We start from the raw sequence: 26,347 nt of genomic DNA, 5'->3' as shown, positions 1-26,347 counted from the left end.
TTTGCTTTTGTGGGTTGATTAGAAGGTTAGGATATCATCATCGTTATCATCATCAGTTTGTTGTGGTTAAACCATAACTAGGCAACTTGGCTGGGCCACATTCTTATCCACTTACCCCGGAGGCACTAAGGTTGGCCTGGTGGTCAATATTTGAGATTTATTAAGGGTTTATTCTTTCTTAAAGTTTAAGTTCAAAATTTTTTAGGTGATATCAACTGCTTTGGGGGTTAGCTGGCAGTTCATAGAGGTATTCACTTCGATTTTAATTAGACTCCCCGTAAGTGGACGACAAAATTATACTCAGTACTAATAACAAAATAACATTCTTATCCACTTGGCAGCTGTTGTTGTGTTTTTTATTTTTATTTTTCCTTGATGGTTATCTATATAATAATCAAGCTCAATTTTTAATTCTAATATACAAACATAAATCTAATGATATAGAGTGGTTCCTTGAATCCAACGGCTAATTTCTTGGGCTGGCCATTTTTGGGAAGAATCTAAATCAATCTCTCTCTCCATGCATAATCATGGTTTCTTTGGTAGGGAGAAGATATTAAGGATACTGCAACCAATAGTGTTTTGGTTTAGTTGACATGCCATAGATCATGAATGTCATAAAGGTAAAGCTTATTAAAAAAGAAAAAAAATCCAGCCTTTGGGATGATTCAAGTTTATTTGTGAGGGTGGTCAATATATAATAAGGAGGACAATCAGGGACAGAGCCAGAAATTTCATCACGCAGGGGCGACCGTGCATGCGAGAAAAAAAATATAAATACACATGCATAATAACATAAATACATTAAAACTCAAAATAACGTAAATGCATAAATCGGGATTAACTAATGAGATCGATCTTGATGTATGTGTCTAGTTTTTTTTTTATTGTTCATCTTTTTTTTTTCATTCATCATAACTGGATGAATTCGGTACATGAGCTTTCATGGTACTTGATTTTACCAGTCAAAAAATAAAGAATTAGAAGTCTAGAACAACAATTGGGGAAAGACATACCTACAACTTAGATTTCACCAAAATTACTTAGGGTTTTCAAAGTCTCTTCTCATCCGTTGCTATTTTCTTGAAATTGCCTTTGAAATCTTAACAATTGGAGATGTTTGTGCCAAGATTGAGATTTTAGGACAAAAAGAAATAAAACTGTAAAACACTAAACCCATCTAAGGTAGAAGTTTATTACTTGAATATTCACAACATTAACCCTCTATTTTTATGTTTTGTTATATTTTAATCCTTCGCATTTAATAATTAATGTTGGTATTCTCATATTTCAAGGTTACTATTATATTTTTTTTTCAAAATTCTACATAGGGGCGAGCCTATATACTTTCATAGGAATTATTATTTTTACATATAATAATAGTGTTTTTTTCTTCTTGCAAAGGCGACCGTCCTTACTGGCCCATCCCTGGCTCCATCACTAAGGACAATTTATTTAGGTAAGGACAGAAAACTTGAAATCCTATGCCTGGACGTAGTGTTTAGTTGTTGTAGATAATTAATTATTAAGATTCATAAATGCCTTCTAATTAGTGCGTATTTATTTTGGATGATTCAGTTGTTGTAAACTCAATATCAAGTAGTGCCGCTCCTTTAGGTATGAGCAATTTGCTTACATTTTACTTAGGACATTGGAAACCATATTGAATACCGAATTCTTCAAGCCATACCTTGGGCACAGGTATGAGCTAGTTATTTCACAACTGTGCACATTTCTTATCCATCTTTAATTAGTCAGCCGCAAATTTAAAAAATTGACACATTATCTTATTAGTTGCGACCCTAGAATTTAGGAAAAGACTATAATACACACTCCTTATTTGGGTGTGTATCATATGCACCCCCAAAAATCTTAGTATGAATTATGTAGAAAATGTTATGAATCGTATTGCTAAAAAGTTACGAATCGTATAAAGGTTACGAGATACACCAAAATGTTATGAATCATAATGAAAATGTTACGAATCGTACTGCTGAAATGTTATGAATTTTAGAACACAAGTTACGAAACACACTAAAATATTATGAATGAACCATAAAATAGATGCATATGGTACATCATTTTAAGGAGTGTGTATTGTAGACTTTTCATAGAATTTATTACTCTTATCTTATTTCCATGAAAACTTTTGATGTAGGTTGAACTCAACAAAAGCTGGCTAGGAGGTGTTCGATTCATTTCACAATCATCAACGTGGTAAATAAGGACCGGAGGTGCAGTAGTGCACCTCTCGCACTACACGAGTAAGGCGGTCAATCCGGTCGTTTATCTCGGCAATAGACGGCTCGGATTTTTATCCGAATAATAGATGGCTAGGATTTGTAGGAGCTCAAATTAAATCCGAACCATTCGTGTTAAGATGGACGACCGGATCGGTGTGTAATACGGCAGGTGCACTACAGCTTCTCCCATTCCGGTAAATAAGGTCATCCGACTTCATTAGTCATTACTATCTGCATATGAAAGTCAAATATATATATGGTTATAACGTTTTTAGCTCAGAGGTTGATTAGCTCTCCCTTCCATTCAAACTGGTACGTGAATTGATCTTCAATCTATATCTATTTCATACATGAATAATAGACCTCCATTTTATTTTAAATCATGTACTACTAATAAAGGAAGTTACATCAAAACAACTTGTTTTCAATCGACTAATACCGCAATCATCAATTAGTAGCTTTTTTCGTTTTTAATATACGGACCACAAAGAATGTCGTTTAACCTCATAATGACTTGGGGAAAAGTTTATGAATTATTGATTTTGAAGTTTGATTAGTATACGCAACCGAAACCGTACATTCTTAATTTGGGTAGATTTATAAATTAGGTCCTAGCTCCTACTTCAGTAGCGCCTTTATTTTGTTTCTTTTTTTTTGTTGTTGTTGTTGTTGTTCTTGTTCATCATAAAGCGTGAAGAATAATAATGTGGCCACCGACGGTTTTTTCAACCCACGAGGGTTTCCTTTCCCAATGAGTCCAAAAACACATCGGCTTTCGACAATCTCGTACGTCCGTTTGTACGTGTGTAAACTGGAGAGCCAGTACATTCTAGTACAGTAGTATATCCATCCCCACTCTCAGTAGCAATTAATCAACTCTTCTGTAGCCTGTGTGGCCCTGTAGAGATAGAGGAAGTTTTAATGGGCATGTGAGTGGGCACATGGAATATGAAGGGACGGTACGTGGCCCATCTCACTTTATATGGAAGGAAGAAAACAACCCGGCAACACCCTTTCTATTGTTAAATTGGGATCCGTAGTGAGCAATAATGTAGCGCCCTTTGTAGTATTGTGCAATTAGAATCGTTCATTTCGACAATTAATGATTCAGATATGTTTGTTACAGTAATTCTTACCAATAAAAGTGTATTTTGACTGGTAAAGTAAACAACGAATCTGAACCAGCTAGCTCATTGTAGGGTCTTTTTTTTTTTTTATCCGCTTGCTCATTGCAGGGTCACCAGGTCCTTTTATTGTAAGCTTTTGCACTGAAAGAGAGAGCGCGCAACCGATTGCCGCAATCACTTCACTAAAAGTAAGGATGGCCGGAGCAGTTGGGCGACAGCCCTACCCATATTTCAAAATTTTAATTCTCGAAATTATGGAGTATAAAAGTTTGAGTGGTGCTACAGTTCCCGACGGCGGGCTGTCGGGAATTCGGTCGGGATTTCCCCGTCGGGAACCTCAGACTTTTCGTAAAAGTTTGCACGTCCAACATCTTTTTCAACAATACGAAGACCGCCCAAAAGAGTGATTGAAAAACTAATGCTACTTTAAAGTAGGAAAAGTCTACAATATACACCCCTTAAAAGGGTGTATCATATGCACCTATTTTATGGTTCATTCATAATATTTTAGCTTGTTTCGTAGCTTTTGTTGTAGAATTCATAACTTTTCAGCAGTACGATTCGTAACATTTTTAATACGATTCATAACATTTTGATGTATCTCGTTACCTTTATACGATTCGTAACTTTTTAGCAATACGATTCGTAACATTTTCTATAGAATTCATAACATTTTGGGAGGTGTATATTATACACACCCAAATAAAAGGTGTGTATTGTACCATTATTTTTGTTTTTCAAAATGGATAGAGATGCACAAAATGATATACAGTTGTAATTATTGATAACGATATCTTAGTAATTGAATGGTTTGATTGAAAGTATTTTTAATAATTTTTATTGGTGGTGTTTATTCTATTTATATTGGAAAAGTTAATAGATATCGAGCGCCTTTTACCGTCCATAAATTTTTTTTCCTAATGTTTGCCCACTCAACCTTGAATTTCTATGTTCGCCCCTAGTTAATGGCCTTGTGGGGCTGCTCTATCTCCTTCGCAAAACCAAGGTTCAAAGGAAAAAAATTAGTACTGTTCCTAACTAGCATCATACAGAATTTTGTTTTACGGTCTAAGTCTCAAGGCGTTTTTAACATTGAACTGTCATGCATGATGCATCATCTTAGTAGTGGGGAATTTGCACGCACAAATCCCACTCCCTCTCACAACATTCTAGGCCACTAAGTGTGCCGTGCCACTGAATTGCGACCTCTCCAAACAAAGCTCACCTTTGATCCATCGAAAGACCACCTCAGTTTGTTCACATCAGCAATGAGCACTCCCACTTCCGTGTTTACTGTTTACTTCTTCCTGCCTTCGAATTAGATTAACCACTTGATGTGAATCACCTTCCATATGAACCAACTTCAAACCCAATTCCTGTGCAAAAATTAGGCATCCTCTGGCTGCCAATGCTTCTAACACCACTGGATTTATCTGCAGGTTACCATAATGCACTGCTCTGGCTGCTCTGAAGGCCCCGAACTCATCCCTTAATTATATTCCCCGCACCCCTCGTCTTGCTTTAGTTATCAAGGCCGCCATCAAAATAACATTAATCGTCGTTACAATGGTGGAATTCTAACATCTAGTAGCACATAGATTTTGAGGGCGCAAGGAGAAATTTATCTAGATATTGGAGGAATATATGTACCTGAAGTCATACAAGTGTGATAACTATTAAGTGTTTGGAGGAGCAAAATGCCAAGATCTCCCATAAATACCAAAAATACCTGTGACTCGATCAACTAAACATAAGTATCGGGCAAGCACAACGTACATGCATACACTGTTACACACACGCAAGACCCGATTACTAACTGAAGCTATTGTTTGTTTTGGTTAGGTCCATATTTAACAGTCGATGACTCAATCGGTCGCACCAGTCTGAGTTGTAAGTCCAAAACCCTTGCGCATGTTATATCTTCTTTCTAGACATCATCCACGTCCTTCTTGAGATGCCAACAAAAATAATTTCTTAAGAAGACCGAAGGAGAAAAATGCAGTTTTAGGAGTTAGTATTTGCATCTAACAATGAGTTGAATAATAACCACACACACTATCTAAGTGATGTGATAATGCGAAGGGAGCTAGGCTAAGACGAGTAGAAGCCAGGGCACTGCACATGGACAGTGGGCACAAACAAAGTGGTCCAACCGCACCCCACCTAACTAGCTGCTGCTATAAACACTCCAATTTACTAGCTAGTGGAGTACTATAGTATTCGACTACTACTTTCCTATTAAGGCGAAACAATTATGCAGTTATGAAAGTCAGGTTGCAATTGAAAGCTCCCAAGACTTTTGAAAAGAGAGAAACACTAGCTAGCTTGTAGTAATATCTAGCTACTTGCATTTAAACTACCTACCTCAACGGCTTCATCGATGTATGCCACATGAACGTATGCTCACCCAATTACCATGCAAAAATGCTATGGGTACACCGATTGAGGGGAAATTATAACATTATATGTTAAAACAACGCGAACGTCCCAGATCATTTATGTGGATTCTGTGGTGAGCTCCATAAAAAGAATTGGTGCGCAATCAGTACCCGCCCATGTACCCATAGCCGGATTCATTACTACAAGTTTGGATTTGGTGCAACATTGATGAGAATGCTATACATGATAGGGTAAATTCCGAGAAATTATTCATTGCCCCAAAGGCAACACCTCATCTTTAACAGGTGGTGCCTTTTACCAATTAAAATTTGCCCAATTGAAAGTGTCAGACTTCTGCCACATAAGCAACCTCTCACTTGACGGAGAAGAAGCAAACGGAAATGCAGTCTACCTACCCCTTGTCTTTTCAATTTCAATTTTAATTTCTCCTCTTATCCCACTAGACACACCGCCTTTTCTCTAAAATTATAAGTGTTTTAAATTTCAATCCGTTTGAATGGGTGAGAAGATTTTATTTTTTTATCATTAATTCTAAAGGGTCATAATTAAATTTTGACTATAGGGCTCTCGTTGATTAGCCATAAGAAAGTCGTAGAATCAAATATCTCTTAGGACTAACCAACGAGAGCTCTATAGTCAAAATTTAATTATGACCCTTTAAAATTAAATGATCAGATAAATAAAATCTTTTCACCCATTCAAACGGATTGAAATTTAGAACAATTAATTTTTCAACCTTCAGTTTATATATTAAAAAATATGGTTAAAAAATTAAGTGCTCCAAATTTCAATCCGTTTGAACCGATAGAAAGATTTTAGTTTTCTGATCATTTTATCCTAAATGGTCATAATTAAATTTTGACTCTAGGGCTCTCGTTGGTTAGTCCTAAAAGATATTTGATTCTACGACTTTCTTAGGGCTAATCAACGAGAGTCCTATAGTCAAAATTTAATTATGACCCTTTAGAATTAAATGATAAAAAAAATAAAATCTTCTCACCCATTCAAACGAATTGAAATTTAAAACACTTAATTTTAGAGAAAAGACTGTGTGTCTAGTGGGACAGGGGAGAAATTAAAATTGAAATTGAAAAGACAAGGGGTAGGTAGACTGCATTTCCGTTTACCTCTTTCCCGTCAAGTGAGAGGTTGCTTATGTGTCAGAAGTCTGACACTTTCAATTGAGCAAATTTTAATTGGTAAAAGGCACCACCTGTTAAAGATTAGGTGTTGCCTTTGGGGCAATGAATAATTTCTCGTAAATTCCACTCTATATCTTGGACTTTGGAGAATCACTGCAGAAATGGAATGAATGCTATTCATTCTCCATTTTGTAGAGTGCTCGATCTAAGGGGGTTTTTTTTGGGGGTAAGTGTTCTAAGGTTATTGCACCTTAAATGTCTGTGCTATAAGATTATTGCCTCAGAATATCCTTCAATTCAACCATGAGATGTTGGCGTGGTGGTAATGACCGAGACTTAGGGGCTTACTCCTTCTAGGTGTCAAGTTCAAAACCTCTTAAGGTGCTATCAACTTTTTTGAGGTCATTTCATAATGCTTCGGCTTTAATTGAGCGCCCCGCTAGTGCATGGTGCAAATGGTTCTCAGAATTAATTGAAGTGTGCGTAAGCGGGCTTAAAATGTGTTATCAAAAAAAATCCTACAATTATTTTCAAATGGGTAGTCTTAGGCTTTTAACTAGCTAGCTTTGGGCCTACATGATTAGCTAGCCCATCACTTTTGCACAGTTGGATGTTGATCAGTCGTTGTTGGAGTTTTTGTTATTGTTTTCCTCTTTTTTTGGACTTTGGAGTAAAAAATAACGAAATGCAGTAACCAAGAGAAATCAAGGGGTTCTTCCTGACCGGCCCTATTTCGTCTTCCTCTGTCTGTCCACGCCCACCTCCTGTCAAACTTATTCCGCATAAGTCCCGTTTTAAGTGACATGCCCCAAATACCCCACTCTCATCTTCTCCCCTCAAATTGCAAGCCGCACAGCTTTGCCTCCTTCATCATACAGCAAGGTTGTCAGAGTTACAGTGAAGTCTCCGTGTCCACCAGCCCACGTTCCCCACCGTCTTCCTCCTCCAAATCGCTTGTCAACCCGCCGCCGGCGCCAGCGAAGGCGAAAACGAGTCATCGGTTTTTATAGTCGACCTCTCAGCGGTTCCTCTCCCATCAATCTACGGACCGTCAAAGGACGTGTTGGTCTCACCAGATCTACTGAAAATTGGGGTTTAGGTTCAAACAAGATCTAGTTTACTTGTCTTCCATTTTTTGCTCTAGTTCAAGGCGGCAACCCTGGCTTTGATAGGGTGAGTTTTTTGATTTTTGATTTGGTGAGGTCGGTGGGGCCGCTGCGGCGTTGCTGCTGCTGTTGTTGTTGGTAGCGCTACTCTTGGTCGTGGCAGTGCTCGGCCATTGCTGCGTGTGTAACTTTTACTATTTTTATCTATTTATGTTGGGATATATTTCCTCACTGAATATCCGAAAATGCTGAGAACCCCCTCATTTGTTAAATTTTGTTGTTTAGATTTCACAGGTGAAGAGAACCACTGGTTGTTTGTTTGGGGTGAATTGTGTCCTTTTCAAATGTATGAATTCTTTATTTATATGAATTTTTAGGGGTGTGAATTTTGTATTTGGACCAAATTCACACCTCACACCAAGGATTCACACCAAAAATTAAACTGATTATACTTGGAGTAAGCATTGGTGCATTAGCATTTGGATGGGAATTATGAGGGTGTGAATTAGGTGATGTGAATTCTATCTTTTTCAAGGGTGTGAATTGTTTTTTTCGAAAATATGAATTCTTAATTTTGTAATGTGAATTCTGTCTTTTTCAAATATGTAAATTCTGCAAAAAAGGTGTATAATTATAGGGTTGTGAATTCTGCTAAAAGTGTGAAAAGGGCTGTTTGTAGCCCCAAGAATTCACCCCGCCAGAGGTGTACAGGAGCTGAATTCACACACCAAGAATTCACCTGAAGGGGTGTGAATTTTGCAGATGGGTATGAATTCTGTAAACGGTGTAAATTATGCAAAGGCATGTGAATTCTGGGGTGTGTGAATTCTTGCAAAGGGGTGGTGAATTCTGCAAATGAGTGTGAATTTTGAGGGTTGTAAATTCTGTAAATGGGTGTGAGTTCTAGGAGGTGTGAATTCTTGAGAGTGTAAAGTGCCTAAACCCTAGGGATACCCCTATTAAAATGCCTAAACCCTAGGTGTGAATTGTTAACTTGTGAGCGTGAATTCCTTCTTTTTCGAAGGTATGAATTCTTTAAATTTTTTAAATTGTAAGTGTGAATTCTGTCTTTTCACACATCACAACTCAATCCCCAAAATACATAGTTCATGCACCGAAATGAGAGAATTCACATATATTAGATGCAGAATTCACACCGTGCAAAATAAAAGAATTAACACACCTAAATGCAAAATTCATACATAATCTACACAACTCACTCCCCAAAATACAGAATTCACACCCCAAAATGAAAGAATTCACACCCTTAGGTTTAGATTTCATAGGTGAAGAGAACCATAGGTTGTTTGTTTGGGGTGAATTGTGTCCTTTTCAAAGGTGTGAATTCTTTATTTATGTGAATTTTTAGGAGTGTGAATTTTGTATTTGGGCCAAATTCACACCTCACACCAAGAATTCACACCAAAAATTAAATTGATTATATTTGGAGTTAGCATTGGTGCATTAGCATTTGGGTGGGAATTATGAGGGTGTGAATTAGGTGATGTGAATTCTATCTTTTTTAAGGGTGTGAATTCTTTTTTTCGAAAAAATGAATTCTTAATTTTGTAATGTGAATTCTGTCTTTTTCAAATATGTAAATTTTGAAAAAAGGATGTATAATTATAGGGATGTGAATTCTGCAAAAGGTGTGGAAAGGACTGTTTGTAGCCCCAAGAATTCACCCCGCCAGAGGTGTACGGCGACTGAATTCACACACTAAGAATTCACCTGAAGGGGTGTGAATTTTGCAGATGGGTGTGAATTCTGTAAACGGTGTAAATTATGCAAAGGCGTGTGAATTCTGGGGTGTGAATTCTTGCAAAGGGGTGGTGAATTCTGCAAATGAGTGTGAATTTTGAGGGTTGTAAATTCTGTAAATGGGTGTGAATTCTGGGATGTGTGAATTCTTGAGAGTATAAAGTGCCTAAACCCTAGGGGTACCCCTATTAAAGTGCCTAAACCCTAGGTATGAATTGTTAAATTGTGAGTGTGAATTCCTTCTTTTTCGAAGGTATGAATTCTTTAAATTTTTTAAATTGTGAGTGTGAATTCTGTCTTTTCACACATCACAACTCAATCCCCAAAATACCGAGTTCATGCACCAAAATGAGAGAATTCACATCCCTTAGATGCAGAATTCACACCCTGCAAAATAAAAGAATTAACACACCTAAATGCAAAATTCAAACATAATTTGCACAACTCACTCCCCAAAATACAGAATTCATACCCCAAAATGAAAGAATTCACACCCTTCAAAGGCATAATTCACACCCTCCAAAATAAACAATTCACACCCATTAAAATGCAAAATTCACACCTCTCAAGCGAATAATTCACACCCTCAGGTTCAGTTTCTGGATTATCCGAGTAAAAACCCACCTTGATTGAATTATGTTATTTTTTTCAATGTATTTGCTTTAATCTAGATTCATCTCAATTGGGTATATCCTGGTTTCATACCTGGGTTTGGGTCGAATTTTACATTTAGGAATTACAGTAATTCGTTTTAGATTTTGTAAGTAGCAAGCTCATTAGGGGTGTCAATTGTGTAATTTGGGGTTGAATAGTGTAGATAAGATATAAATTGTGTAATTTGAAAGGTATGAAAAAATACAAGAAAAAAATTCACACCCAGGACCACAAGAATTCACACCCAAAAAATTTATACCTCAACGAATTCACACCCCCAATACTTTTGATATAAAAAAATGTGAAGCGGTAATACTTTTAAAATTGCACGGGCAAAAATTCACACCCCCTAAGCTCATGTTGTGCACAATTCACATCTCTATGCAAAAAATCACAAGACCTACTTGTTAATCTAGTGTAGCCGCACACACTTAAATACACCCAATAGTGTTTTTAACAGTAGAAAAACTTACCCACGAAAAAAGAAAAAATCTCACATACTCTTCAGCTCCGACTTACGATTTTCAGACCCCTCCAATTCTCCCTCCCTATTCTCATCAGCCTTCACCTATCTACTTTCTCTATCTAAGCTACACCTGTTGTAAGATCTATAAAATTATGGGGTTAAAGCAAAAACTAGGGGACCGGAGCCAGCTCATCGCTGCTTAGCAACAGAAAATCGCGGCGGCACCGAAGAAATCACCGGCAGGGGCGCAGCCCTCCACCGCCGCTCAGTCCAAGCCTCTCCCTCCGTCCCGGGCTGGTAATCTCTATGATTGACATGTATTTTTATCCCCGTAGACGATTTCAATTTTATAGGAGAATAAAATTGTCTGTTTAATAACTATATGTATTTATTCTGGGGCACAGAACGTGGATCGATGATGTCCGGCGGCATTCAAAGAGGACCGGAAAAGATCCACCAGTGGCGACGACGCTCAAATCGACGGTGATCGGCGACGGGAAGTACGGGAGAGAAGGGCGATGGTGGTGGGAGGTTAAGGTTTAGGAAATGATTTGAACATACAGAGAGCATTTAAGGGCAAAATGGTAAAAGTATCTTTTAAAAGGGTTTGGATGGGAGGTCTTGACAAAAGAGGGTTGGCATGGAACCCCATTAAGAAAATGGGACCGGCCTGTAATTTCCTGAACTCCCAAAAGCTACACATTTCCAACCCATTCAGGAAATTCTTCTGCTACGTTTGTAGATAGCCCAGTAAACAGTTGGGCCTCAGGTTGGGTTTCAAAAAGACTGATAGCAATGTCCAGAAGCCCGCCGGTTTGGCCTGTCCCAGTTTGGTTCCTGCCAACATTCAGCACATTAAAGGGGCTGTTTGATAAAACTGAAAACTGAAATTGAAAGCTGAAAAATTAAGTATTGGAAACTAAATGCTGAAATTTTTAAGCTGAAAAGCTGTTTGATAAATATATTAAGTATTGAATTAAAAAAATGATGAATTAATTTTATTCCAATTCTATCTTAATTTACTAACGGTCACAATATACTTTTGGTAATGGTGGTGGAGTGGTGGTGGTGTAGTGATGGTAGTGGTGGTGGTGGTGATGGTAGTGGAGTGGTGGAGGTGGTGGTAGGAGCAGTGGTGTGTGGTGGTGTAATGATGGTAGTGGTGGAGTGGTGGTGGTGGTGGTGATGTGGTGGTGGTGGTGGTGGTGGTGGAGTGGTGGAGCTGGTGGTGGTGGTGGTAGTGGAGGAAATGGTGGTGGTGGTGTAGTGATGGTAGTGGTGGGGGAGTGGCGGTGGTGGTGATGGTGGTGGAGCGGTGGTGGTGGTTGTAGGAGCGGTGGTGGTGGTGGTGTAGTGACGGTAGTGGTGGAGTTGTGGTGGTGGTGGAGTGGTGGAGCTGGTGGTGGTGGTGGTAGTGGAGGAAGTGGTGGTGGTGGAGTTGGTGGTGGTGATGTGGTGGTGGTGGTGGTAGTGGAGGGAGTGGTGGTGGTAGTGATGTGGTGGAGGAGGAGTGGTAGTGGAGGTGGTGGTGGAGGTGTTGGTGGAAGTGGTTGTGGTGGTGGTATGACGGTTGAATGTAAGTACACAAAAATTCAGCCAGAATTAAGTAGCTCAAAGCTACTTAATTTTTTTCAACTTTTTAGCCTATATTTTAAGTGGTACTTAATTTGTTAAGTAATATGAAATGTGGTTATCAAACCTACTGAATCACTTATTACTTAATTAATTCAGTATTAAGTACTGAATTTAGGTTATCAAACAAGCCCTAAGGCCTAGTTTTCCAAAATAAGTTGGGGCTTTCTTATGTTTTGTCTTTATTCATATTTTTTTCGTAGTTGTTAGCTTTGCTTTAAACTTTTGTGATTGTTGTTTCGTGTCGATGAGAGGCATTGTAAAAGTAAAAAATTACTATGACTTTTACAACAACCACCCACCCCACCCCCCCCCCCCCCCCCCCCCCACCTCACCTCTTCTTTCTTTTCTTTTTTTAGGGAAATATCCAAATTTTAGCACTTTTAACCTAGCTTTCTCTTTGAGAAAAACCAAAAATTCATAAAAATTTTAACGCAAAATTAACAAATGCGATTTTTTTTTTTTTGTTTTGAAAAAGGACAAAACAGAAATTTGTTTTTTTGGAAACTAGGCCTAAAGCTTACGGGTATTTTACTGCCAATGAAATTATGCAAGCAAGCCCAAAGTAAAGCCCTAAAGTACATTTCTGGGCTGAGCTTGTTCCCAGCCTTTTGTTTATGCAGAAAAGCTACGTGCACAGCATGCTGTGCACAGCAGCTGTGCACAGATCCCGTTCTTTTCTGCCTCGGGTCGCACAAAAATGATCGGAACCGCTCATTTTGTTCAAAATATGTTGTTTAAGGTCTCTGAAAAAAATGAGCTTCGTTCAATATCGTTAGAGGCGTTAACAAAACACCCAAAATCACTTCAGAATTTAGGCCTTTGAACAAAATGAGCGGCTCCGATCATTTTTGCGTGACCCGAGGCGGGAGAAAACGGCCGCTGTGCACAGCTGCTGTGCACAGCCTGCTGTGCAAGTAGCACAGCTCTTGTTTATGTGCATGCTCAAGCGGATCAGGTTGTTTGGATACCTCTGTGAGTCTGTTTTACATTTTGAATTGTCAAGAGGGAATTGATTTTCACTCTCCTTTTAACCATTGACACTACTTTTTTTTTTGTCTTTATCCACTTAAATTTACTATTTTGCCCTTTATTCAATACTCTTTTTCACACATTCAAGAAAAAATATTATAAATTCATGTGGATAAAAACAAAAAAAAGAATGCAGATGGTTAAAAGGGGGCGTGAAAATCATTTTCCATGTCAAAATTTTGGATTATTGGTGTTTGGAATCTTTGTCTACATGAGCATATGACAGTTTATCTCTCAATACATTTTCAGGATTATACTGACCATCCATTTTTGTATACCAAATGTTATCTGACCAAGAGATTGATTTCGATTATTTGAATCTTTTTGAATGATCTACTCAACACATTTTACAAAACTGAACAGTCCAGATCGCGATGATGAAATCTTGATTAAGCACATTGCGACACCCTACATTTCGTAGACGCATAGTGACATCGGCACACTACCCCTAGTCCGTTGAACTCCTACTCGCTTGGAATTTAAAAGAAGATTCAAACACGTGTGTGAAGAATGTGGAGAACACATGTGGCAAGCAAAGAGTAAAAATAAGGGAGGGTGGTTATTTCTTACGAATATATATATATATATATATATATATATATATATATATATATATATATATATTTTTTTTTTTTTTTGGGTATAAAAAAATATCCCCTTGTTCTTCATCTCATTGTAAAATTAGGTCCAAGAAGCAAATAGGAGTAGATGCCCCTTGGACGAGGTAGATAGGAGTAGGTAGATTAACGTAGATGGTTCAATCTTATTGCTTTTTAGCAATTCGTGGCATTCTCGGTGGTTGTCTTCTGTTACCAAAAAAAAAAAAAAGTGCAAGACATCTCCTTCTTCTCCATTTCTAATTTTTTTCCCCTTTTCTTCCTTGTAAATATTTTCCTTATTCGAAGTGAACTTAAGTTGCACTTGAAAAATGTCCTCTTTGTTGGCACGCCTATTTGCAAGTTTGGGAAAAATAGGCCAACACTAACCCAAATCATATCACATAATGAATCAATCACACCTAACACGTTGTAACATCATAATGATAGACTTGACTTTGAGAATTCAACCAAAAAATTTTACGAAGCACCTGGTGGTCTATATGCTCCAAGGGAGGTAAAAAAAACAAACAAACAAATAACTGCATAGATTTCGAAATCAGCTTGGATTAATGATATGCTCGACTCATATAATTTATGGAAGCACCAATCTCACGGGTTGTCATCTATTAGAGTTGAGAAAAAGCTATGTAAAAAATATAGGACATGACTTTTCTGTCATTTGTGTGCAGCTATATCCCCTTAGGCCCTGTTTGATTAGGCCCTGTTTGATAGGAGTGATTGGATTAGATGGGATTGTGGCCAAGCTATTTGCCCTTCATCCCTTTCGTTTCCTGATATGGACCTTAATTTCATAATTCAAACCGTTTCAATTTTCAATCACATCAAGATGTTTATCGTCACAAATTGTGTTTGATTGGGAGTTTAGTTTAGTTTAGTTTTGGTAATAGGTAGAGAGAGAAATATAGTAATAATTGAAAATATGAGTAATGATTGGAGAGAGATGAGAAAGTAATAATTGGAGAAATAGGGTAATGATTGGAGAAAGAAATAGGATAATGATTAAAAAATAAACTAAAACTAAAACTAAGTTGTTAACCGAACAAAGCCAGCGTATCTTAAGTACGTGATCGGTACAACTTTAGATGTGTAAACTGGGTTTCATGCATGTTGGTTCGAAAACCAACAAAATCCAATTCTTGCATCTAAATGTGTTCCGTTAATTTACTCATACATGTCCTATTAAAATTATTTCTACAAACAAGCATCTTGACGAGATCTAACATATAAAATACTAGCGGATAGTCTCAAATTAAATAAATTATTTATTTTATCCAACTTCTCTACACAATAGTTTGTAATCAATACTGGTAGATTTTTTGAAAGATTCTAATCTAAAATCAATTGACTACAGGTGGAGCAGCTGTTAGATTTTATATTAACCAAGTTTCTCATCTCAAACTAAAGAGGAAGCCATCTTGTAGTGGGCTCAAATATCCGAGGGGTAGACGAGTCCAAATGAGTCGCGCTTGGCTGAGCTCACCACATAGTTGTCTCAATTCATCTGTGGATTTACACATGAGTTGGTATGATGGATGTGATCATTTCCCGAAGGATAAGGAGGTCCTTGTAATCTTCGCCGAACAAGGTATTATCCGAGGATATGAAGATTTGGTCTCCTTCGGTAATCTGTTCAAACGTTCGGTGATCACTATGTTCGGATAGAGTTCCTGTTGTTCGGCAGATAATGAGTTCAATCGAATTGGTTTGATTCACTCGGGAGTAAGTTTGTTCGGATATCGCTTCAGTAGAATCTTCTAGAAGCTTCCACTGATATTTGGGATGTCATCTCTGACAATTGAGATGGCATATCTGTATGATGTGATTTCTCTGACACTGACAAACGCGGCTCTGCAATCTACAGAGAAGTGATGTCTAGTAAATACGCTGACATGTGACGTCATCCGAACGTGGCACACCACGCGGGTTGCAAAGCCACCCTGTGCAGCACTCAAGCACTCAACATCTCTGACTATAAATACAAGACTACCCCCTCATGGGAGGGGGTCTAAAAAAAGTAAGGAAAAACACCTCTCTCTCTCTCTAGCTCTATCTTTCCATAGCCTTCTTGCTGAATTTTTCCTTTCTTCACTTACTGACTAGTCCGTCGGAGCTTCTTCCCGGAAGAACACCCCCCCTCCGGTTCTGCAGGTACACAAAGATTTCAACATTCCCACGGATTCCAGAAGAAGGGCTCGAGAAGGAAAGGCACGGTAAAATTAGCCCCCACACATCTTCCATTGGGATTCAATCCAGCCAGAAATGGGCTATAATGAATAACAAACTCCCACCACCAAGTGGTAGCCTAGATGGTTGAGGTGTGAGGGTGAAAGTCCCCGACCCACACACGGTTGTGAATCAGATGTTGTTGTGGGGAGGGTTCTTAGACCGCTCTAGCATTTTGGTGGGGTTGTGCTGACGGACTCTTTTCCCCTTTTTTCAAGTAATAGCTATGGCTCAAACAGGACAATACAAAATGGACGAGAACCCGTTGGGTAATGCCTAGAATTGCTAGGCTGGTTGCCCCTATTTATCAATTTGAGTTGGGAAAAAAAAAAGAAAAAACTACCAACAAACCCCCAAAATTGTTCAACAAAAGACAAGGTACAAGAAAAGAATTAAGTTTCAATCAAAACTAGTTTTGAGCATGAATATCCAAACATATCTGAATCTGATAACTCAGCCCTCATCCGATTAAGCTGATTCAAAACCAGTTGTAGAATATATTACTATAAAGCACCGAAACAATCGCCGGAGTTACAAACAACAAAAACTGACCCCTGTTGTCACTTGCCGCCTCACCCATCAGTTACCTCACTTGTTCCTCATACGGTTAATCTGGTTGAGAGCCGGTTGGAGGATGTTAAAAAGCACCCAAGCAATGGCCGGAATTATGGGCAGCAACAGAGCGAGGCCACGGTTGTCGCTTCCTTCGGCGATGGTGGCGAGTTCCTGCGCGGCCATGGCGGGCCCTGATGGACTCAGGGCGGAGAAAACGGCTGCCGCGACGGCGGTTTCGGCGAGGGAGGGAATTGAGGTTTCTGATGGTCTGTAGGAGCAAATGAGTTTGGGGAGGGTTTGGATTGAGAGTTGGAGAGAGATGGGTTTGGAAGAGGTGTTTGGAGTGGTGGTTAAGCACTTGGGATTGAGAATGGCCGTTATTGTTGTGATGGTTCCAGCCATTAGGGTTGCGGGTGTTTTGGTTTTTGTTTTCAGGGTAGAAGTAAGAAGTGAGATGAGAGAGAAGGAGATAGACGAAGACCAAAAGATATGAGAAATTTTGCACCCTTATCCAGATAGTGGAATTGGTGAGATATTTTTTATTTTTTTAGAGGAATGCTATATACACTACACATTTTCACTATATCATCCAATATATTTTTTATGAGACTCATTTCGGGTCCAACAAAAAATACAGAAAAATATTCATAAATTTTAAAATAATATTTTAGGGGGCCCTGCAAAAAATCAGTTTTAACCAGTATCGGTAAGTATTATTTTTAAATTTATAGGAGTGAAAATGCTCAATTTCGCAGTTTCAAACATACGAACCCAGAAATAATATTTATCGATACTTGTTAGAGCTGATTTTTTACGGGGCCCCCTAAAATATTATTTTAAAATTTATGGATATTTTTCTGTATTTTTTGTTGGACCCGAAATGAGTCCCATAAAGAATGTAGTGGATGGTGTAGTGAAAGTGTGTAGTGTATGTAGCATTCCTGTTTTTTTTTTATCCGAGGAATCGGTGAGATTATGGACCTTATATTACGGACACATTACTCGGCCACATCCCGATTATATCACTCTCACATAAGTTTTACACATTTAATTGTGACATGAGATCCACATGTATGTGAGAGTGATGTAGTCAGGATGTAGCCGAGTGATGTGCCCGTAATATTATTGGAGGGTTCTACTTTGTTTTTACGGTCTTGCTAGTGGGTTGACAATAAACACACTAAAAGACAAGGAAAAGACGTATTTCTGTGTACTTTATACACCTTTTAATACATATTTACACGCATTATTGTCAGCCGATTGGGCTGATTTTAGAATTTTCGTTGTTTTTATATGGAAAAATGCTAATGACACATTAATGTGTCATATCCCAATCACACATCTCTTACATGCATGTGTGAAAATTTCACAATAAATGCTAAAAATCCGCTAAGAACCCACATGTATATGAGAGAGGTGTAATTGAAATGTGACAAATTAATGTGCCCCTAACATCTCCCTTTTATATGACCTATAAGTGAAGTGGTGACATCACATCAGCACCATATATGGTGTTACGGCCGTTCACAAAATTTTATCCTTACTTACCACTACTTGGTGGCGTCACGTCAGCCATAGGATTGATGACCTTCTTGAGATGCTATTTTCTCACTGTGATTCTGTCGCAATCTTAACCCTTTTTAATACGGAGTAAAATCTTTTTTCTATAGAATTCTCCCGAAATCGGAAAAATGACGGTCAATGAAGTGTTTTGATAATTAATATCCGTTAAGAACATTTTCAGTATTAATAAATATTCTTAATTTATCCTTGGCAGATATTAATTATTGAAACACGTCATGGATCGTCATTTTCCCAAAACCTCAATGATGGGTGGGTGAATGAAGTGGGCCAAACCGAGTTCATGGAACAAACATGAGACTCGGCTGGGTAATGGGCCCGTTATATGGTTCAGCACTGTAAGGGCTTGGCCCATGTTTTTCCAGGATAAGAAAGCAACTGTAACTGCACAAATGCAGTAGCAGCAGAGTCGCAAGTGGAGCTGCCAAAGGGTTGGTTCGGTTGGTTGATAGGTTTGCTCTCCATATAATTGATTACAGTTCGATTCTTGGGTTTAGACCGTAAGAAAATAATTTCTTATGAGTTTTATAGTTCCGGCGTAGATGACTTGCTTTAAACCGGATCAGAGGGGATTAGTTGAGGTATGTATAAGGTGACCTGAACACCCTTAACCGTGGGGAAAAAAAGAGAGACGCAAGTGAAGAAGTACTAATTCACAAAGGTAGGGTTTATGAGAAAATTATTTTGATTTTAGTGAGATTATGATAACATTATTCGATCCTGTTTGAAGAAATTTAAGTATTCGGGTGGTTTATATCAGCCAAATTCATCTGTAACTAATGGATTTGGGAACTTTCTAATTTTGCTAAACCGCCCAGATTTTGTTTACAGTACTTCCTTTCTTTCTTAATCGATGGATATATGGAAATCCAGATTAATCTTGCACCTCATGTCACAGTGATCAAAATACTTAAAAGTTTTATTGGCATAACGAACTTTTTTTTTTTTTGAAGCGGCTTTAGACAAACTTCAATTAATTTAATCCAATCAGAAAAGAATAGGTCAAATCATCACTAAGGAGTATGATTTTCCCTTTAGTAATTATGCACTTTAACAATTAAAGTCTCGCATCTCAATTAATCTATGGACCCCTATGTAAGGAGCTCCACTTTTTAGTCAACACTATACTCAGGACCGGGGCCGGGGTGGCCGTGAAATATTTAGGGCCCAAGGCGAACCTAAAAAAAGAGATCCTTTTGCATTTTTACAAGCAAAAATATGTCGATTTCAAAAAAGTAAAATTACAAGTACTTAACATGATATGTTTTTTTTAGAAAATTTTGCATCAGTAAAAAAATTGAAAACAATCGCTTAAATATATCACTTTTCTTGTATTTTGGTGGCATAAGTACTAATTATGCATGTGTAATCATTTTACTTCTATAGGATGGGCTCATTTAAATGAATATAGTTTTATAAATCTATATTCAATGAAAACTACCCAAACTTTAGGGGCCCGTCTGTGTAGTAAGTAAATTTTTGGGGCCTAAACTCGAATAACTTGCTTGTTTTGCTCACCGCTACTTATTATACTTTTTTTTTTCTCGGCAAACGAAACTCTTATATCACTCGAAAGGATACATCGAGCTGGCTCGAACACAATAAGATTATACACTTACTAGTTCGAACAAGAAAAAAGAACAATTAAAACAAAACCCTTCAACAGAAAGTTGGATGGCAACCATCTCGATCACCACCCAATCAAATTACAGTTTAAGAAAGTTGGATGGCAACAGAAAGTCCGCTACTGATTATACTTACGTTCAAGAATAAACCTGATGAGTCAAATCTTGCTAGAGACAATAATTAATTAATTACTTCATGCACAAATAAGAAAAACTAGTTTTTTTTAATTGTGACAGGTTAATTAAGAAGTGTTTAGTGGTTAGTTGTAGGCGAAGCTACTGAGAGTTGAACCTAAATCTTATGCATGGAGCCGAAGGTACCTATATATCATTCGGCTACCAACGTAGGCGGAGGTACTTGAGGGCCATTGTTTTGTTCTGTCTTTTTTTGCTACTGGAACAAGTATTGTACCCCTCTCGAACAAGGGAGAATTATTAAGTGCTTTTGGGGCACTGCCTCATGGGGGTGTTTGGTTACCCTCATGGTTATTGACTTTTTGGCTTTTTAAATTTTGGTCAGATTGTATTTTGAATATGATAGAGTGTTTGAGAAATATGTGTAGAATGTATTTTGCAACATGATTAATGTTAATGAGATACATGCAGAATACATTCTGTAAATCTTTTTGTTAATCAAAATGAAAAAAAAAGAAGAGAAAATGAGAAGTCAAAAAGCTCCTCTCTCTTTACTTCTCACTTCTTGCCTCTAGAGTGAAAAAGGGTGAATGAGTCCTGTGAAACTGAATTCTAGAATGAGGGAGCCAAAAACTCAAAAATGAGAACCTGAAAATGCAATAAGTAACCAAACAGGCCCCATGGTGTCCCACCTGAATATGTTATTGAGAAGGGTATTGGGGTATCATGTGATGATGCCCAAAAAACTACTAAATAATTAATTACACACAATCAAGCCGCTATTCACTGAACTTTCACCTCAAAACGACCACGTGTTTATGGAATTAATTACTATCTTATCATAGAAAGCAAGTCAAGCGAGCCTCCTTTTCATCTTCTTCTTTATTTCTCTATTTTCCTTCTTAAATCTATCAAAAACATCTCTCTCATTTTTGTTGAAGATGATTCGTTTATATCTAAAAATTAAATTATTTTACTTGAGGAACATATAAGTTTATTTGCAACATAAAATTATTTTTGAATTTTTTTCTTCGTAGATGTGATAGTTAAACACTTTTTTAAATAGGAAATGTCTTGAAGAATAGTGCAAAAGAAAATTCAGGCATGTGATCAGGTTCATAAAAAAGAGAAATAATTTGTTATTTTCCACAGCATCAGAACCATCCCAAATAGAAGTTTAGGATGTCCGCACTTCAAATGACAAACCCAAAAGGGCTGCATGAAGACGGACCAAAATAAAAGACACCCATAAGAATTGACCGATACAGATAGATTCGAATTTGATTGACCAATAACATATATATGGTATAAGTGCGCGCGGGGATACAGATAAAAATTGATTCATTCTGCATGTGCATGTACACTAATTTGACAAACAAAAATGCTAGAAACACAACAATCAAAACATAACCTCTTTCACATGCCTATAGGGGACCCGGGACCCCCACACACTTCTTTTGGGATATGAGACTTGCAAGGGCAGATGGTGCAAATCTCGGAATGTAATCAATACTGGAGTAGTATTTAACTGGGATGGGACACAGATTTACCGATCCCAACAAATTAAATTTACTTACATTTTGGTTAATCCAAAATTGTGGTGTTAACCTAAGTGGAAGAATAAAAAGGTTTTAACTTAGGTGAAACACATATGTTGACATATAAAGTATATATTCAACATTTCATATTTGGCCTATGCTTGAGTCTATGAATGCCAAAGGAAAAATTAGATTGATTAATTTGTGTTTCCGCATATTTTCTGCCTAGCTATTAAAGTTAAATAATTACAAATAAATACTTAAAAAAATAAGAATATTAGCAGAACGGGCCTGACTGCTAAAATACGTTACGTAGTAGAACTGCATGGTCCAAATGGATAGTCCAGTAAAAGCCACTGCACAGGGTTTAAATAAACATCTCCTAAGCTATCTCTAATGACATAATTAAAAATGGATAACCAAAAGTTACCACATTGATATAAAACTAAGATAATAGCAAAAGAACAAAACATAAAATAAGGACAATAATAACACAAATATGTTAAATATAGTTCTTTTAGAACAATCAGAAACACAATTGATCAGCAGGATCAATCAGATACTTCTGATTCTTACTATTTATTGCAATTTACATTATGTCTTTATAGGAGACAAAGATTACAAGTTTACAAACGTATATTTAATACGCCTGTTACAATTGCGTTTTCTGTAAATTTAATTCACTGAAACTTATGACTTTCACCATTAATTACATTTTGTCAATCATTAATTTCACAACACTCCCCCCTGGATGACAAAATATTAAACGCATGCCTCGTTAAAACCTTGCCAAGGAAAACCCAATGGGAAAAACCTCTGGCGAAGGAAAAAGAGTACACATGGTATATAATCTTCAGGTCGTTGACTCCCCCTCAACATTGTATGATAAATCTTTGAGTCGACGCATTCCAATATTTACTACCAGCTTCTTGAACGTTGTAGTTGGTAATGCCTTAGTGAATAAGTTTGTCAGATTGTCGCTAGAGCGTATTTGCTGAACATCAATATCACCGCTTTTCTGGAGGTCATGAGTGTAAAAGAATTTTGGCGATATGTGCTTAGTTTTGTCTCCTTTGATATAACCACCTTTGATTTGTGTGATACATACGGTATTATCTTTATACAAAATTGTTGAACAATCCTTGATTGAAGACAATTCGCATTTCTCCCGATTGTGTTGAATCATTGATCTCAGCCAAACACATTCACGATTTGTTTCATGAATTGCAATGATTTCAGAGGGATTAGAAGAAGTAGCAGTCAACGTTTGCTTCACAGAACGCCATGAAATGGCAGCACCGCCGCAAGTAAACACATATCCTGTTTGTGATCGGGCTTTACATGGATCCGATAAATAATCAGCATCTGCATATTCGATTAATTGAGATGTCGATCCTTTTGAATAAAATAAGCCTAAGTCAACCGTTCTTCGAAGGTAACGGAAGATGTGTTTAATTCCTTTCCAATGCCGCCGAGTTGGAGCAGAACTGTATCGAGCCAATAAATTGACCGAGAACGCTATATCTGGTCGTATACAATTTGCTAAATACGTAAGTGCACCAATTGCACTCATATATGGTACTTCAGGACCAAGAATATCTTTTTCCTCTTCAAGAGGACGGAAGGGATCCTTGTTAACATCAAGTGATCGAACTACCATGGGAGTACTCAATGGATGCGCTTTATCCATGTAAAATTGCTTCAGAATTTTTTCAGTGTATACCGACTAATGTACTAGGATAACATTTGGCAAATGCTCGATCTGCAGGCCGAGACAAAATTTCGTTTTACCAAGATCTTTCATTTCAAACTCCCCTTTTAAATATTCCGCAGTTTTTATAAGTTCTTCCGGAGTTCCTACAAGATTTAAGTCATCGACATAAACCGCAAAAATCGCAAATCCAGAATTTGATTTCTTAGTAAAAATACATGGACAAATTAGATCATTTTCATATCCCTCCTTTAACAAATAATCACTAAGTCGTTTGTACCACATACGACCAGACTGTTTCAACCCATACAGTGATTTTTGTAGCTTAAGAGAATAAACACTTCGGGGTTTTAAATTGCATACTTCAGGCATAGCATATCCTTCGGGGATCTTCATGTATATGTCAGCATTTAGTGATCCATATAAATATGATGTCACTACGTCCATCAGACACATATCTAGACATTCTGTTACTACTAAACTAATCAAAAATCTGAATGTGATACCATCCATTACAGGAGAGTATGTCTTCTCATAATCAACTCCAGGTCTCTGCGAGAAACCTTGTGCAACAAGTCGTGCTTTGTATCTCACAACTTCATTCTTCTCATTGCACTTTCGCACAAACACCCATTTATATCCTACAGGCTGTATCCTTTCAGGGGTTTGGACTACAGGTCCAAATACTTCCCTTTTTGCAATAGAATTTAGTTTTGCTTGAATTGCTCATTTCCACATTGGCCAATCATTCCTATGTCGACATTCCTCGACAGTTTGTGGTTCACTTTCTTCATTACTTCCAGTAATGTTCTCATTACTTCTGGTAATGTTAAGAGCAACTTTTAACGAAAATACGTTATCGGCAACGATTTTGTTTCTATCCAATATTTCTCTTATATTCATATAGTGTATTGAGATCTCATTATTTGCAGGTACCTGTTCTTCTTCAGGAAATACCTCTTCAAGAGACTTCTATTCAGGAAATTCAAACTTACGAGAAAATATTGGTAGATTCATTCTTTCATTTTCCTGTCCTGTAGGTTTAATGTAACGACTTTGATTTTTGGTGAATAAAAATTTCGTTAAATATTTAAATTTTATTTTTACTCGGTATCACTTTTAAAATTCCTTCTTAATTTCTATAATTCGTCATAATTAGATTTTAGTCTTTTAAAATTATATTTCTTGACTACAAATCCTACGTGGCAAGTAGAATTAGTTTTTAACCGACTAGTTGAAGGAACCGGACTACCAATTCATCTAGTTACTTTTCCCTAACCCTAATTGGACCCTTTTGACCATCTTTGAACCTTGTGAACCCCTCCTAACCCTAATTGAACCATTAGGCCTTTAGAGCTAATCATTATACCCCATGACTAGTCATTCAAAGCCATACCTATCATCATTATCTCTTTAACCATTGGTTAATAAATGCTAGAGAAATTCTTATCCCTTGGGTAATAGACATTTGACTTGCCAATATGTGTATGACTTGGACAAGACAAGTCATAGCCATCATTTTGCTTCCAAAAGAAGCAAGTCTAGCCATGCCACGCATGCAAACCTAGGGTTATAGCCATAAGCCTAATTATTCTAGGGTTACTTTCCTAGATACATATATATACTTATATATATGTATATATATACATACTACATACATAGTACGCGAGAGAGAGAGAGAGAGAGAGAGAGAGAGAGAGAGAGAGAGAGAGAGAGAGAGAGAGAGAGAGAGAGAGAGAGAGAGAGAGAGAGAGAGAGAGAGAGAGAGAGAGAGATGTGTGTGCATGTGTGTCCTTGACTTGTACATTTATACAAGCTACCTTTTTAGTCCTATGTAGCCATAAGCCTATTTCCTATTTGCCAACTTATTTCTAGTCAATTTCTAGCATAGAATCCTAGCCCTAATTATCCTAGATTTGATTCTAAAGTAGCCTTTAATCATCCTAGAAATTGACTACAACCTAGAACTATAAATGACTAAACATGGAAGGCTATGCCTTAGCCTAATCAAATCCTACCCTAGACTTGTAAAACTTGCCAATCTAGACTATGATCACCTAGATTTATCTAGAAAGCCTAAGATCCTACTTGATTTTATAGCCTTATACCTAAAGATTGGATTTGACAAGTTATGGAAGGCTTTCAATCATGATTTGCCCTTTTAACTATTGGACAATATTTGCTAGGGAAAATTTTATTCATAGGGTAATAGAAGTTAGTTTGGCTATAAATAGCACCCCCCATTCACCATTCAACTCATACTCTTAAATCCTCCAACTTCTCTCTAGAAAATCTTTGTGTTCTTACTTTGCTCTTCCTTGTTCTTGAGTGTTCTTGAGTTCTTCCTAAGATCCTCAAGAAACTCATCCTAAACCACCCTTTTGATCCATAAAGTTTAGAAGTTCTAGTCACGAAGTAGTTTCGAAAGAAACCTTTTTCTTCCGAAACTACCAGAAGCTTACCGTAGGAAGTCACTCCACCCGATCGTTAACTTACTTTTCCGTAGCCACCCTACCGCCAAGAAGAACGGTAGAATACTTTGAATCGCTTACTCTAAGTATACGTAGAATACCTCTACTTACTTACTCTACGTATATTGTATGTTGTTTGTATATCGAAATACACGAAAGTATTCGTATTTTGATCTTTAGGATGGTTATGAGCATGTATACATGAATTGCTTGTATTACTTGTCTTGTTGCAAAGCATAAGTGATTTTCACTTCAAAGGCGTCCGTACATGTGGCGTTATGCTTTAAGTGGTGTTTTGAGCATGATTTAGTTGGATGATCTTGCT

The 26,347-nt window shown here is 37.4% G+C and overlaps 1 pseudogene; it reads right to left on the bottom strand.

Annotated features, from left to right (window-relative positions):
• Positions 1–16,785: 16,785 nt before the first annotated feature.
• LOC131309997 (photosystem II core complex proteins psbY, chloroplastic-like) lies at positions 16,786–17,470 on the bottom strand (annotated as a pseudogene).
• Between the last annotated feature and the right edge of the window lie 8,877 nt (positions 17,471–26,347).

The sequence above is a fragment of the Rhododendron vialii genome, chromosome 12a, assembly GCF_030253575.1.
Source record: "Rhododendron vialii isolate Sample 1 chromosome 12a, ASM3025357v1".
Taxonomy (NCBI): domain Eukaryota; kingdom Viridiplantae; phylum Streptophyta; class Magnoliopsida; order Ericales; family Ericaceae; genus Rhododendron; species Rhododendron vialii.
The sequence above is the reverse complement of the archived record's forward strand: the minus strand, read 5'-3'. Positions and strand labels throughout refer to the sequence as shown.